Genomic DNA, 15,629 nt, shown 5'->3' on the forward strand with positions numbered 1-15,629 from the left:
CGGCTCCTCCGCCAGCCCCGGGGGCTGCGGCCGGTGCCAGGTGCCCGCTGCCCGCCGGGCATTCCCCTGTCCCCAAAACCACCAGCAGCGATTTCCCGTGTCCCAGCCCACGGGGGGGGTCCCGGCTGGACTGCTGAGCACGGTGGGTCCTGGGCATGGGCAGAGGGGACGAGGGCACTGCGGGACCCGCCGGGGGGCAATGCCACCGTGGGGAAGGCGGCGGGCACGGCGCAGCCGGCTGGGCACGGCTCCCGCAGCCCTCCCGCAGCTCCAGCGCCGCCCGAGCCCTTTTCCTGCCGCTGCCCAGCGCCTCCTTCCCCGGCTCCGGCCAGCCCTGCCTCTGGACCTGCCATGGCCTCGGTGTGTGCCTTTTGTTCGCTCTTCCTTTCGGGCCCCGGCGGCCGGGCGGGGGCAGCGGGGCCCCGGGCAGGCGGCCCCCCCGGACACAAGTAAGGCTGGGGCGGCGGGGACATGCCGGGGGGGCGGCTCGGGGTGGCCCGGAGGGCGGACATGCCGAAGCGGGAGCTGTGGTTTTGTAGGAGCGCTTTGTTGGGGATGGGAGCGGGGGGTTTGCTCGGGTTCCCGCTGGGAATCGCAGGGGGATCGCTCCTGTCTGCCCGCTCCACTTGTTCCTCGCCTCGGATGCACCTCTGGCCTCGCACCCCGCACCTTTGGGGTGGGCTGGGGATGTCGGCAGCGCCCTCCTGGCTGGGGGCTCTGCGGGACCCTTTTAGGGTCGTGACAACCTCCAAACCCCTCCCAGGCGCACCTTTCTCCACCCGGGACCTTCAGCTTCCCCTCCGAGCGTGGGCTGGCGGGGCCGTGCTCTGCCCGGGGCACAGCAGGGCAGGTTTGGGGCACCCGCGGGGTGCGGGGTGCGGCTGTGGGGAAGGGAGAAGGAAAAGCACCCCAAGGGAAGGGATGGGAAGGGAAGGGAAGGGAAGCATCTCCTGCGAGGAGGCGTGCGCTCCTTCCTCCAGCGCCGAGCTCATCCTGCAAACTGCGTCGGCACCGCAGCTGCTCCGGCTTCCTGGGAAGTCCTATTGATGCCAAAGCAGCCCTGGAGAGGGAGGGGGGATGACTAAAGTTATCCGCGGCCGTGTGCTGCTGCAGATGCGGGGTCCTTCCCCCCCTTCTCCCTGATTTTTTGGGGAGGGGTTCCGAGCCTGTGATCAAAAGCTGGAGCTGGCGTCCATCTGCTTCTGACAACCTGAGCTCTCGCTGGCAGCTTCTGCATTCACAGCCTTGAATTCCTCAATAATTAGAGGAGTTTTTTCGGAAAAAAATCTCCATCTGGGCTTTTTCATGATGGGAATGAAAAGCCAAGGTGGGTGTGGGAGGGGGGCAGGTGGATTTTCAGCCTTAGCAACCCAAATCTTGAAATATTACATCAGCACCGAAGAGGTGTAATTAAGTAGGAAACAAATGAGCCCAGCTAATCTGTTTTGCTTGTTTGAGCTTAGCGGAGTGCAGAAAACAAACAGAGGCTGAATGATGAATGAGACTTCTTTTTATTTATTTTTTAAAGGGCTTTTCTTTCCCCGAGCCCCGAGGGGGGGTCGGGATGTGGGTCAGGAAACGCGGCCGCTCTCCCCCGCGGCTCCGAGGTCACCCGGCCGTGGCAGCCGGGGCTCTGCGCCGCCGCTCGCCCGTCCCCCGCTCCGCTTGCCCGCTCTGCCAAGCCGGCTCCCCTGGACGCCTTCCCGGAGGGATGGGGATGGATCTCCGAGCTGCTCTTCCCCGCGCCTGCCGTGGCATCAAAGCCGCGGCCCCGCGGGTGGCCGCGAGTGCCCTTTGGGGTGGCACTGCCACCTCACCCTCCCTCCGCAGCTCCTCGGGACGCGGGGCACCGCTGGGCTTTCTGCAGGAATTGTTGCTCCTGGGGCACCTTTGGGTGCCAGGAGTGAGGAAAAGCGTAGTGGGGACCCCACAGGCTCAACCACACCCTCTCGTTGTCTCCCTGTCCCCGGCCACCCCACAAAGGACAGGGGCACACGGCGCTGGCCCTGAGGCTCTCGCAGCTCCTTGAACACCCCAGAGGGCTCCAGCAGCTTGGCTGTGTCCCTGCGTGTCCCCCCCGCCCGTGTGGCAGCTGCTGTGGCACCTCCGTGCTCCCCCGGCGAGGGCTGGGGGGGCCGGGGCCGCTCTGGGGCTGCTTTGGGGCTTTGGGATGGTTTGGGGCTTTGGGATGGTTTGGGGCTTTGGGATGGTTTGGGGCTTTGGGATGGTTTGGGGCTTTGGGATGGTTTGGGGCTGCTTTGGGATGGTTAGGAGCTGCTTTGGGGCTTTGGGATCGTTTGGGGCTCCTTTGGGGCTTTGGGATGGGTAGGAGCTGCTTTGGGGCTGTGGGATGGTTTGGGGCTGCTTTGGGATGGTTTCCCCCCGCTCCCGGGCGCTGTCGGGCTCCGGCAGTGACACGAGGTGCCAGGAGCAGATGGCAGCCATCGGCCGGGCTGGCTCTCAGATCCCTGTGGCTCCTGGCACCGTGCTGGGCAGCGGCTCCTCGTAACCCCCTCGCTGCCACGCTGCTCTCTGGGGGAAAACTGGGAGGTTTTGGGGCCTCTCCTTTGAGTATTTTGCATTTGAGCCCCGTGCCCAGCCCGGAGGAACTGCTGGTTGCTGCTCCTGGTGCGATGCCCCGAGCTGGGGATGGGAGGGGAGGATCTTTGTGGGTCTGGAGCGCTGCCCGTCCGTCAGTGGTGACAACGACCCTGTTCCCCCACCCCTCTCCTGCCAAACCTTGCAGAAATGGATTTAAAACCAGAAGAAAAGAGCAGCTTTTTGGGCCCGAGAGGGCAGGGGGCTGTGCCAGGGGCTCGGCTGCGTGGAACAGGGGGCTGCCACTGCCAGCGTGTGGGGTCACCCCGGCATGGGGAGCCTGAGGTCCTCCCTGGCACCCCACTGCCCCAAAATCACACGGCAGAGGAGATGTCCCCAAAATGGGGGAGTCCCCAAACCCTGCATGGCAGAGGAGATGCTCCCAAAATGGGGGAGCCCCAAAACTTTTCATGGCAGAGGAGATGCTCCCAAAATGGGGGAGCCCCAAATCTTGCACGGCAGAGAAGGCACTCCCAGCGTGCCTGTCCTGCCCCTGGCTCCTCCTGGGCTCCCACTCGCTTTCTCCTGCCCCTCGAAGCCTCCTCGAAGGGGCCGTGCCCCCCCAGGAGCCCCCCCACACCCCCGGTTCTCCCCTTGTACCCCCCTGCCCTCCTCCCTTTCCTCGGGCTCCTCCCGCCCCCGGAGCGGCCGGGAATTGGGCAGTGGCCAAAATGAAACAAGTTCTCCCCTTCCCTCCTGGGTGACAATTTCAAGCCCGCGGGAGCTCCGTGGCCACCAGCCAGCTCCCGAATCCACAGCCCCGAGGGGAGCACAGCCCCTGCTTCCCTCCAGAACCGCCACAAGCACTCGTCTTGTTATTCTTGTCATTATAATTATTATTGCATTTGTTTTAAATCCTGTTTCTCCTCGGCGAGGGGAAGGTTGGAGCGATTTATTCGCAGGCGTTGCGGTGCCTGCCTGGTTTCGGCAGCGCTGCCTCTTCTCGAGTAATCAGAGCCGTTCTGGAAGGGAAAATTGAGCAGCTCGGCAGCGGGCAGTGTCCTCCTCACTGAGGCTGTTTATCCTCCTCGTTTGGGTTTCAGACGAATAAATTCGCCAGACAACAATGATATTACCCTCGTCTCAAAGACTTTATCAATTTGCAGTTGTCTCTCCGCTGATAGTTTTTTATTGAGCTGTCTGAGATGATTTCCAAAGAGAGGACTGCAATTTCAACTATTAAGTAATTTGGGAGAGCAATTAGTGTGAATCTGGAAACTCCCTGTGTCGCTCCTGAATAAATCAACCTCTCTGTGAGAGCCGTGCTGAAAGAGCCCGGGCTGATTTATGGGAAGGGGGGGTTTGGCCAAGGAGAGCGTTCCTTGCCTGGAAAACTTTAATGATTTGGTGCTGCTGTGCTTCAGAGGGTGTTGGGGGTCCTGGGAGCTGGGATTTCCTCTGGGGGTGTCCCCTCCTTGCACCCCCATCTCCAAAAGGATTCTCTGCTAAAAGAGGTCCTAGGTTCTGCTTTGGTTCTCCTGGGGGAGATGGAGGAGGGGAGGAAGGGATGGGGACAAGGAAATGAGGGAGGGCAGAGGAGATCCCAGATCCTCCCTTGCCCCATGGGGCTGGATCCAGCTCACAGCTCCCAGTTTTAAGCTGGGACGGGGTTGATTTAGATGAGATACAAGGAAGATGCATTTCAGGATGAGGGTGGTGAGGTGTGGCTGCCCTGGATCCCTGGAAGGTCCAGGCCAGGTTGGGCACTGGGGTTTGGAGCACTCTGGGGTGGTGGAAAGTGTCCCTGCCCGTAGCAGGGCAGGAATGGGATGGGCTTTAATGTCCCTTCCAGCCCAAACCATTCCATGATTCCTTTCTCTGGTGCCACGGGACTGTCAAAGGCCTTGCCACAGTGAGGTGTCACAGCCTGAGCTGTTCCTGCTCCACAGAGCCCCTTCCCTCTCCTGGGACGAGATCAGGGCCACGTTTTACACCTGGCAGATCCCTGCTGACAGCTCCCAGTGACTCCCACACCCATCACAGGTGGGACCCTTCCAGCAGGATTTGCTCCTCAGAGCAGCCTGTGCTGCCTGCATCACCCCTGCTGTGTGATGGGTGATGACTTTTCCCTTTTCCCCTTTCCCTTTTCCCTTTTCCCTGGGCTCGGGAGCTCCCCAGCATCACCCAGGGCCAGGGGCAGCTCTCAGAGCCAGAGGGGTGAAGCACAGGGGCCATCCCAGCCCTGCTCTCCACCCCAAGGTCATCCCAGGGAAGTTATTTCAGGCTGCAGGAGCACGAGCCTGGAGAGCCTCCCCCTCTGCAGGCAGTTGCTCCTGTTTGGAGCTTTTTCCTGGTGGCTGCTGCTTCCCCCTGAATCCCTCTGTAATCCACTAAGGGACCTCACATCTCCCTTTCTTTCTCCTTTTTTTTTTTTTTCTGTTCCTAAAACAATTAGCTTGGCTCAAACCCTCTGCAATCCATCAATTAATACAAGCTGCGGCAGTAAATTAAAGGGAAACAGGAACAACTATGCTGGGATTAGGTCACTGAAACTATAAACTTTGGAACAAATCAGATTTCCTTGGGAAGGGAAATGGACAGCAGTGATATGTCAAGCCCTGAGATGAGACAGGCTCGGAGCAACTTTCCAGAGTCTCCTGACTTGGCTGCTGGATGCCAGAACTTCTTCCCCAAGGGAAGTTTTGGGTTGCCAGACCCCGTTGCTGCTGCTGGAAGCTTGGATGGCCAAATAAACAAACAGGCAGAGAGGGAAAGGGGAAAGGGCTGGGGGGGAAGCTGCAGGGACACTTTGGGTGCCAGGGCCTGCTCTCGCCATGGCTGTTGTGCCCTGCTAAAAGGTGGGGTTTGTTCCTTCCCAGTTCTCCCAGTGACATTCCTGTCCAGAGCTGCGCTGGGAATGGTGCTCAGGGGGAGGCAGGGCACCCACAGCCCTGTGCCAGCTCAGGGAAAGGGGATACAAACCCTCCCCAGAGCCAGGGTGAGGGGTTCCACAGGGATTTCTGTCCTGAGGGATGAGATCCGTGTCCTGGAGCTGCGGCAGGGCTCAGGCTGCCCCTGCCCTGCTGGGCAGGGCTCTGCTCTCCTCCCCTCTCCACAGAGGATGCAGCTGTGCTGGGGGGCTGCAGCAGGGCTCTGCACCCTCCTGGAGGGACAATCCCAGCCCCTGTGTCCCCATCACTCCAGAAACGCCTTTTGGCCCAGCCCTTGGCTTCAGGAGATGCTGCAAACTGAATTCCAGAGTGTCGGTGAGGGAAACCTTCCCTGCTCTCTGCGCCCTGCCTCTCTCCTCTCCTCCCGCAATTTTCACCCCAGCTTTGCCCTCCGGGCCGGAGGTGCCAAGCCCTGAGCTCCTTCGCGGGGAGGTCCCTGGCACCCCGCGGGCACCAGGCGCTCCTGCCGCTGCCCCGGCACTCGCCCCTGCCCGCGGGCACCGCGCCCCGCAGCTCCAGACCCAGTCTTGTTAACTGCAGAGCTCTGCTGGAACCGCGTGGGAGCTGCACGGCCCCGAGAAAAACAACCCAGCCCGGCCTTTTATCCCTCCTAATGATGTGTCTCAGCCAGCCCCGGCTCCTGCCGAGCGCCCAGGTGGGAGCAAACACCGAGCTCTGCCCTGGGAGGACCGGGAAATAAATTCACATTTTAGCAGAAGTTTGAACGGTGCAGAAATTCCGGGGGGAATTGGAGTTGCTGCTCCCTGGGTGGAATGGGGTTGGCATCCCCAAAATTCCGTACAAACACAGCCTGAAGGACTCCTGAGGGGGAGCAGGGGGGGAACACCAGGCCGGGTCTGGAATCCTGCAGGGACGGGAATTCCGTGGGACCTGGGAGCTGATAAACCTCAGGGCAGCTCTCACAGGAGGGGTGAACTCTCCAGGGCTGGATTTGGTTCTAGTTGTAATTAACACCTCCCTCCATCCCAGAGTTACCTACCCCAAAAGTATGACCACCCCTTGCTTCATATTTTATATATATATATATATATATGTGTGTGTGTGTGTGTATATGTGTATATATATATGTATATATATACACACATATATAAAATACTATAATATAATATATATTACATATTCATCTATAAAATAGATATTAATTAATTTATTTTATAACTTTAACTGTTTTATATCTTTTATATTTTTATATATTTTATATATTTATTTGCTATATTCATGATATTTATATTATTATATTATTATGTTCATATTATATATTTATTCTATATTATAGAAATAATCATAGTAATGATAATGATAATGATAGCTAGATCATACTCTGAGTGTGCTGAGGCAGATTTGGGGGACCAGATCTTGTTCAGAAATCTTTTTGGATGCATTTTTGCAGTGAGCAGCAATCCTTGAACACAGTCCCAGTTTTTAATTAACGTGTGCATTAATTATTTCCTAAGCTGACAGTGTGGGCCCTCAAGGGCACGGTGGGGAGCACTTTGGGATAAAGGTGGGGACGTGGGAAGGGTCCCTGGGCAGCCCCAGTGGGTGTCCCCGTGCTCCATGGAGACCCCACAAAGGGACACTCCAGGGCAGTGACCCCACAGGTCCTGGCCTTCCTGGGCTTGGGGAAAGAATTCCCCATTTTCCACGAGAGCTGGGGTAGTGAGAGAGGAGGGAAGGAGCGAGGATGAGGAGGGCTGTGATGGAGCAAGGCAGTGACAGGAGCCCAGTCCTGGCAATGTCGGTGCAAAAATGTCCTGGTTGAACAGGAAAACCCCAATTCCTTTTGGTGAAACCCCTCCCTGCTCCGAGGGGAGGCAATCCAGGCAGATCCTGCTCCTGTCTGGAGCCTTTCCCGGGGACACCTGGCGGGATGCTGCTGCTGCTGAGGCACTCCCAGCAGCTGCTGCTGAACATTCCCACGTTCCTGCTGCTGCCTCCTGCCCAGGGCTGAGCTCAGAGCCGGGCTTGCTGCCTGTGCCACCCTCGGCCTGCTGGGGACAGCGCCTGTGTCCCCTCCAGGTGTGACCCAGCGTGGCCTTGGGGATCTCCAGGTTTGGCCCCACCAGCCCGGAGTGAAAACTGCGGCAGGAGAGGAGGGAGGGGGGTGCAGAGAGCAGGAAAGCCCGGAGCAGGGGTGGTTTCATGAGCTCTGCACCCAATTTATTGCTCTTTAACTCCCTTTTCCTGGGTCTGAGTGGGGACAGGATGGGAAGAGCAGAGACATTTCAGCCTGGGCTGGGATGTGCTGCTGGCCCCACAAAATTTGGCTTTTTAGTTCACCTTCTCTGCTTTATATTTTCCCACCCTCTTAACAAGAGCAGAGGCCAGGAATTGTGTTGGTGCTTCCAAACAAAAACTGTGTAGACTCCAGACTGGTGCCAGGAGAAGCTCAAGCAGCTTCCAGGAGCACCTGGATCCTGCTTTGGGAGCAGCAGGCAGGGAATGCCCAGCAGCACTCGGGTAACCCAGGGCATCCCTGGGGCTTCCAACATTAATATCCCCAGTTCCCACCGCTGGGGGACAAGGGACAGCTGGGGAGAGGCCAAGACAGCAAAGAAAAGTGGGATTTGCAAATGGAGAAGCTGGGATAAGTCTGGAATAACTCTAGATAACTCTGTGATAAATCTGGAATAACAGTGGGATAAATCTGGGATAACTCTGGGATAAATCTGGGATAACTCTGGGATAACTCTGGGATAAATCTGGGATAAATCTGGGATAAGTCTGGGATAAGTCTGGGATAAATCTGGGATAAATCTGGGATAAGTCTGGGATAAATCTGGGATAAGTCTGGGATAAATCTGGGATAACTCTGGGATAAGTCTGGAATAACTCTAGATAACTCTGTGATAAATCTGGAATAACAGTGGGATAAATCTGGGATAAGTCTGGGATAAGTCTGGGATAACTCTGGGATAAATCTGGGATAACTCTGGGATAAATCTGGGATAAGTCTGGGATAAATCTGGGGTAACTCTGGGGTAACTCTGGGATAAATCTGGGATAAGTCTGGGATAAATCTGGGATAAATCTGGAATTACTCTGGGGTAACTCTGGGGTAACTGTGGGATAACTCTGGGATAAATATGGAATAAATACGGAATAATTGGGGTAACTCTGGGATAAAAACCTGGGATAACTGTGGGATAAATCTGGGATAAATCTGGGATAACTCTGGGATAAATCTGGGGTAACTCTGGGGTAACTGTGGGATAAATCTGGAATAACTGTGGGATAAATCTGGAATTACTCTGGGATAACTCTGGGGTAACTCTGGGGTAACTGTGGGATAAATATGGAATAAATACGGAATAATTGGGGTAACTCTGGGATAAAAACCTGGGATAACTGTGGGATAAATCTGGGATAAATCTGGGATAACTCTGGGGTAACACTGGGATAACCTGGGATAACTCTGAAATAACTAAGGGATAAGTCTGGGATAAATCTGGGATAACTGGGGGATAACTCAGGAATAACTCTGGGGTAACTCTGGGATAATCTGGGATAACTCTGGGGTAGCTCTGGGATAACCTGTTCAAACCTCTGCTGGCAGCACCCACCTTCACACCAACAAATTCTCCACCTTCAGCTCCCCTCAATCCCCTCCCTGCATCCACCTGAACCACGGTTTTCCATGGCTCTTTGGGGTTTTCTGGGGGGTTTTTGGGTTTTTTTGCTTCTTTTTGGGATTTTGGGCAGGGAGATGCCTGCAGGGAGAGCGGGAGGTTCAGACGCTGGCTAATCCTGTTAGGAAGGCAGTGGTTATTGCAGGGCTTCCAGTGGGACCTGCTAAATGAACCATAATTCTGTAATGAGATTTCCTTTTCCCGGCCAGACTAAATGTTCTTGGCCACTGGGAATAAGAGGTCGGGGAGAGAAGGAAAAATAGAGAGAGAGAGAGAAGAAGAGGAGGGGGAGCCCGGTTCAGGCTGCTCCCTCTGGGCTGCAGGGAAGGTTTGAGCAGCTCTGGTTCTTGTGGCTCTTTCCCCACCCTGGGACAGCAGCTCGGGGCCAGAGGCTGCCCTGGCCTCCCCTGCAGGGCACTGAGGGGACCCTGAGAGGAAGAAAAGCACCTCTGAGAGTGTGCTACCACCCCAAAATCTGGAGAAGGAGCAAGAGACTTCTTCAGGGAGCAGCAGGATGCTGGAGAGGGAAGGGGAATGAGGTGTGAGGGGAAAACGGGCTCTGGAGAGGGGAATTCCTCCTGCTGGGAGAGGGGAATCACACCGAGGTGTAGTCAGCACTTCCTGATGGATGATCATCGCCCCGGGCTGGGGCAGCTCTGGTCCTGTCCTGGTCCATCCCTGGGACATTTTCGGCACTGGGTGAAGCCAGGGCAGAGTGGAATGGGATCCCTGGCCTGGGCAAACTGTGGGGTTCAGGTGAAAACCCCTGGCAGGGACTGGGATCTGCTCAAAGCTCATCAGGCCCTTAAATCCCATCCCATCCCACCCCTTCCAGGCAGGGACCCCTCCCAGTCATCAGGCCCTTAAATCCCATCCCATTCCACCCCTTCCAGGCAGGGACCCCTCCCACTGTCCCAGGCTGCTCCAAGCCCTGGCCAGCCTGGCCTTGGGCACTGCCAGGGATCCAGGGGCAGCCACAGCTGCTCTGGGCCCCCTGTGCCAGGGCCTGCCCACCCTGCCAGGGAACAATTCCTAATTCCCAATATCCCATCCATCCCTGCCCTCTGGCAGTGGAAGCCATTCCCTGTGTCCTGTCCCTCCATCCTTGTCCCCAGTCCCTCTCCAGCTCTCCTGGAGCCCCTTCAGGCCCTGCAAGGGGCTCTGAGCTCTCCCTGGAGCCTTCTCCTCTCCAGGTGAGCACCCCCAGCTCTCCAGCCTGGCCCCAGAGCAGAGGGGCTCCAGCCCTGGAGCATGTCCGTGGCTCCTCTGGGCTCTCCAGCAGCTCCAGGTCCCTCCTGAGGTGGCCCCAGGGCTGGATGCATTTCTGTGCCAGCCCCAGCCCAGGTCCCAGTGCAATCCCAGCCTCTGCCATCCCCACCCCCTCCCCTTCAGCCTTCAGGTGTCCCCACACTTCCCAAATTTCTCTCTTTTCACCCCAGATTGAGAAGCCTCCCTGGGAGCAGAGTGGGCTTGGGAATGCTCCAGGCAGGGAGAGCTCCAGGATTCACTGAGAGCCCTTTCCTTGCTTGCTGCTGGTCGTGTTCAGGGTTTGTTGCTTTTCCTCCTGGTCCTTCCTGCTCTGATTTTTTCTGTCTGGGTGACAAACAGACAGAACAGAAACCTTTGTCTGGTGACAAACAGAAGCCTCTGCTTTGCCAAAGGTTCCTCTGCCTGCGCTGCCCCACTGGGGTGAGAGTGTTCCAGAAATTCCTGGTGGTCCTGGAAACCCCTGGGCTCTGTCTCTCACCCAGGTGAGAAAAGGAAGAAAAATGTTTGGATGTTTTTATCTTTCCCTTTGAAGCTTGGCCCCGGGGGTGCTGCAAACCCTGATCTTTTCTGTGCCTTTGCTCCCCATTTTTAAAATGGGAATTGGGGAGGAATTGGTTCTTTTCCAGCCTTTCATGGGGCAAGGTGGCCTGGTTCTTTGTGAGGTTGTTTTTCCTCTTTTCTGTGGTTTTAGCCTCCAATCCCTCCCTTGGGCTGCATGGATGGGCACCTCCTGCTCCCAACTCCCAGCTTTTTCCAGCCCATCAGCTGCTCCTGCTGCAAAACACCCTGGGATGAGGAGGGGGAAATAACATTGCTAAAATAACATAAAATAAAATTTAAAAGAACATAAAAATAAAATAAAATAAAAAATAACATTAAATTTTAAAAATAGAATAAAATAAAATAGAATGTAATAAAATGTAAATAATAAAATAACATTCAAAAAATAAAATAAATAGAATAAAAATTTAAAAATAGAATAAAATGAAATGAAATAAAATGTAAGCAATAAAATAAAATAAAAGTTTAAAACTTAATATAAAATAATAAAATAAAATATTTTTAAAATGTAAAATAAAATAGAAAAGAATTAAAAAATAAAATAAAATAATTTTAAAATGTAAAATAAAAAATTAAAATAAAATTAAAAATAAAATAAAATAAAATAAAATAAAATAAAATAAAATAAAATAAAATAAAATAAAATAAAATAAAATAAAATAAAATAAAATAAAATAAAATAAAATAAAATAAAATAAAATAAAATAAAATAAAATAAAATAAAATAAAATAAAATAAAATACAGTGGTTTAGATGCTGGCTCTCCTTGGTACCCCGAGCACCTCCCCTCCCTCCTGTTCCCATACGGGCCCAGAAATAATTGTGGGGCTGGGTCTGTCCGGCCCGTGGGCTCCAGCCCCGTTCGGGCTGTCCCCGGGATCCAGCACCGAGCCGTTCCCAAGGGCCGGAGGCGTTCAGGAAAGGCTGGAAATCAGAGCAGGCGGGGCCCTGCCGGCTTTCCTGGCACGGACAGACAGGATATCCCGGGATTTCACCTCCTCCCACCGCAAACTGCACGGGATCGTGGAAAATACCAAGCACTTGGTGAATGGTTATTAAAATAGTAATATAATCAGAGTAATAAAAATTTGGACAATTGGGATTTAGGACAATATGAGACAATAAAATCAAAGAGTTGCAGGCAGTCTGGGTACCTCTTTCTGGGCTAAATAAGCCCAAAAAAGGACCCCGTTAACAGAGGATTAACCCTTAAAAGCAATAGCCTGTTGCATATTCACACACCTCATACATGATACATAAATTCCATCCAAACACAGGATTCTGTCTGGTCAGGGTCACCTTCTTCCTCTGAATCCTGATGGGATCTTCAGGGCTGAGACAGGCAGGAAGAAGTTTGTTCCTTCTGATGAGGGAGCAACAAATTCTTTTTCTCTGAAAGATTCAGGTGTCCTGTGGCTGCTGTCTCAGTGCGAGTACCTCATTCCTCTCTTTAAAACCTGTTGCATATTCACACACCTCATAGATGATGCATAAATTCCATTCAAACACAGGATTCTGCCTGGTCAGGGTCACCTTCTTCCTCTGAATCCTGACGGGATCTTCAGGGCTGAGAGAGGCAGGAAGAAGTTCGTTTCTTCTGATGAGGGAGCAACAAATTCTTTTTCTCTGAAAGATTCAGGTGTCCTGTGGCTGCTGTCTCAGTGCGAGTACCTCATTCCTCTCTTTAAAAAAACATCTTACATATCATAGTTTGTGTTTTAACATTCTGTTATAACCTAAAACTATATTTAACACACTACTGAAGAAATTAACACAGCATAACTTTCTAACATAACACATATAATATTCATTTTAATATTTGCGAAAAGCCAATCATAAAATACACATTTTTCACAGGATGCAGGTGCAAGGGGTGGGACAGGGAGATCCGGGGGTGCCCAGAGTGGGATCATGGATGGTTTGGGATGGAGGGACCTTAAAGCCCATCCCATCCACCAGCCTCCACTATCCCGGTGTGAGAAACCCTGCTCACCTTAAAAAATGTGAAAGGTTTATTAAACCTTATCAAAAACACAACAGAAGACTGAATAGAGAAATTATTATGGTGCCAGGAGCAGAGGATTTTCCCCACCACGTGCTCACCCACACCATGGACATTTGGCTTTTTAACCCTTTAACCTCCCAAAGTTCTGTCCATCGGCTCCTCCTTCCCTGCCCAGGGGTGGAGATCTCTGCATAAATCCTGACTGGAGCTCAGGTGCTGCCGTAGCAATGAGTGACCCTCCCAAAGGTCCCAAACCCAGGCCACCCCTGCTAACAGCACAAGGGGGGTAAAACATAATTATAAATCTATAAAATTAACATATCTACAGGATATTTGCCTTTTGATTGTGAGAGCCAACCCTGGCATTGCTCACCTTGCTGCTCCAGTCCCTGCTCTGGCCTTGGACACTCCAGGCACCAGGAATCCTCTCCCTGCCAGGATTGATCCTGGGGATAAGCTCCTCGATGTAAATATCCTGGAGGAAAACATCCTTGGATCCCCTCCGAGAGCAGCTGGGATTTCTGGGCAGCAATTCCAGCCCTTGGTGGAGCTGCCATCACCCCCGGGATGTATCCAGAGGGGAAAATCCTCCAGATTTTAAACTCAGGGACAATTTCCCTTCTCCAACAGCACCAAAACTCTGGAAGGTTTGGGGTTGTTTTTGGGGATCCCTTTGGTCTCCCTTTCCTGAGGGAGCATCCTGCATTCGTGGGCTTTGTCCTCTGCCTCATCCTGGCCAATCCAGCTCAATTCGGGATGGGTTTGGGAGCCGTGGGAAAAGGGTGTGTGAAACGTGGGGGATAAAGCCAGGGAGCTGGGCTTGGAGCTGGAACCCACCCCTGGCAATCACAAGGGGGTGGCAGGGGTGGTCTTGACTCCAGGCAAAATCTCCATCACCTTCTTGGAGATTCCAGCCCCACCCAGGACGGGGCTCCCAGGGACCCCAGTGAGCTGCTGGGCCCCAATTCCCTCCCTTTACTGGGACCAGTCCAGCCTGAGATCCCAGGGGCTGCTCAGGGGGAGCCTCTCCCAGGTGAATCACTGGGCTGTGTCTGGAGGCAGCCAAAAATCTCTGTATTGAGTTGGTACTACTACTACTACTATTATTATTATTATTATTATTATTATTATTATTATTATTATCATCATCATCAACAACATCATCATCATTATCATTATTACATTTTTATTATTCTATATTATGATATTATTTTATGTATTATAATATATATAATACTATATATTTTTATATTTATATATACTATATAGGATATATTGTATATATATACATTATATATACTGTATATTTATTATACAGTATTGTATTTATTAGATTTTGTTGTTGTTGTTGTTGTTTATTGAGGTTTTTTAGGGTCTGGCACATCCAACTCCGCTTCTGGGGCTTGGTGCTCAGCTCTCTTGGCCAGGCTGGTGTTTGTTGGCTCAAAGCAAAGTGGTTTGGGGGGCTGAGAAGTTTAAGTAGCTTCAAATTCCAGCAGTGTCAATATCCCATTACAGCCGTGCCAGGAATACATCCAGATTCCTGGCACAGCATCTGCAAACTTCTCCTTATTATTATTATTATTATTATTATTATTATTATTATTATCATCATCATCATCAACAACAACAGGATATATTGTATATATATACATTATATATACTGTATGTTTATTATATAGTATTGTATTTATTATATTTTGTTGTTGTTGTTGTTGTTGTTGTTGTTGTTGTTTATTGAGGATTTTTAGGAACATCATCATCATTATCATTATTACATTTTTATTATTCTATATTATGATATTATTTTATGTATTATAATATATATAATACTATATATTTTTATATTTATATATACTATATAGGATATATTGTATATATATACATTATATATACTGTATGTTTATTATATAGTATTGTATTTATTATATTTTGTTGTTGTTGTTGTTGTTGTTGTTGTTGTTGTTTATTGAGGATTTTTAGGGTCTGGCACATCCAAATCCGCTTCTGGGGCTTGGTGCTCAGCTCTCTTGGCCAGGCTGGTGTTTGTTGGCTCAAAGCAAAGTGGTTTTTATTATTTTATGTATTATAATATATATAATGCTATATAATATATTTTTATATTTATATATACTATATAGGATATATTGTATATATATACATTATATATACTGTATATTTATTATACAGTATTGTATTTATTAGATTTTGTTGTTGTTGTTGTTGTTTATTGAGGTTTTTTAGGGTCTGGCACATCCAACTCCGCTTCTGGGGCTTGGTGCTCAGCTCTCTTGGCCAGGCTGGTGTTTGTTGGCTCAAAGCAAAGTGGTTTGGGGGGCTGAGAAGTTTAAGTAGCTTCAAATTCCAGCAGTGTCAATATCCCATTACAGCCGTGCCAGGAATACATCCAGATTCCTGGCACAGCATCTGCAAACTTCTCCTCACTTGGTGGGAAGGCTGAGCAGAGGCTTTTTGTTGGATTTGGGGGAAAAAAAGGAGGAAAATCTGACAGCTCCTTCTCCTGAATTCTTGTTTGTCCCTCTTTTTCTGGGAGTTGGGCTGGGAGAGCTCCGTGGCAGCTGTTTGGAATCAGCCAGACGGGGCTGATTTGGAGGTGAACATCACTCAAAGGTTTTTTAAAATTATTATTATTAT

The 15,629-nt window shown here is 51.5% G+C and overlaps 1 protein-coding gene across 3 annotated transcripts in view; it reads left to right on the forward strand.

Moving 5' to 3' along the window:
* The window catches only part of NOS1 (nitric oxide synthase 1), an 80,712-nt gene that overhangs the window by 4,634 nt on the left and 60,449 nt on the right, over window positions 1-15,629 (forward strand). Inside the window, exon 1 of one of the 3 annotated variants that reach the window (XM_039725992.1) lies at window positions 194-449. The exons of the other annotated variants lie outside the window; for them this stretch is intronic. The gene's annotated coding sequence lies outside the window, so the exon portion shown is untranslated. Of the gene's footprint in view, window positions 1-193; window positions 450-15,629 lie in introns of those variants that run through there. 3 annotated transcript variants of the gene reach the window in all.

Source organism: Passer montanus, unplaced genomic scaffold, assembly GCF_014805655.1.
Source record: "Passer montanus isolate IOZ18808 unplaced genomic scaffold, ASM1480565v1 scaffold57, whole genome shotgun sequence".
Classification (NCBI taxonomy): Eukaryota; Metazoa; Chordata; class Aves; order Passeriformes; family Passeridae; genus Passer; species Passer montanus.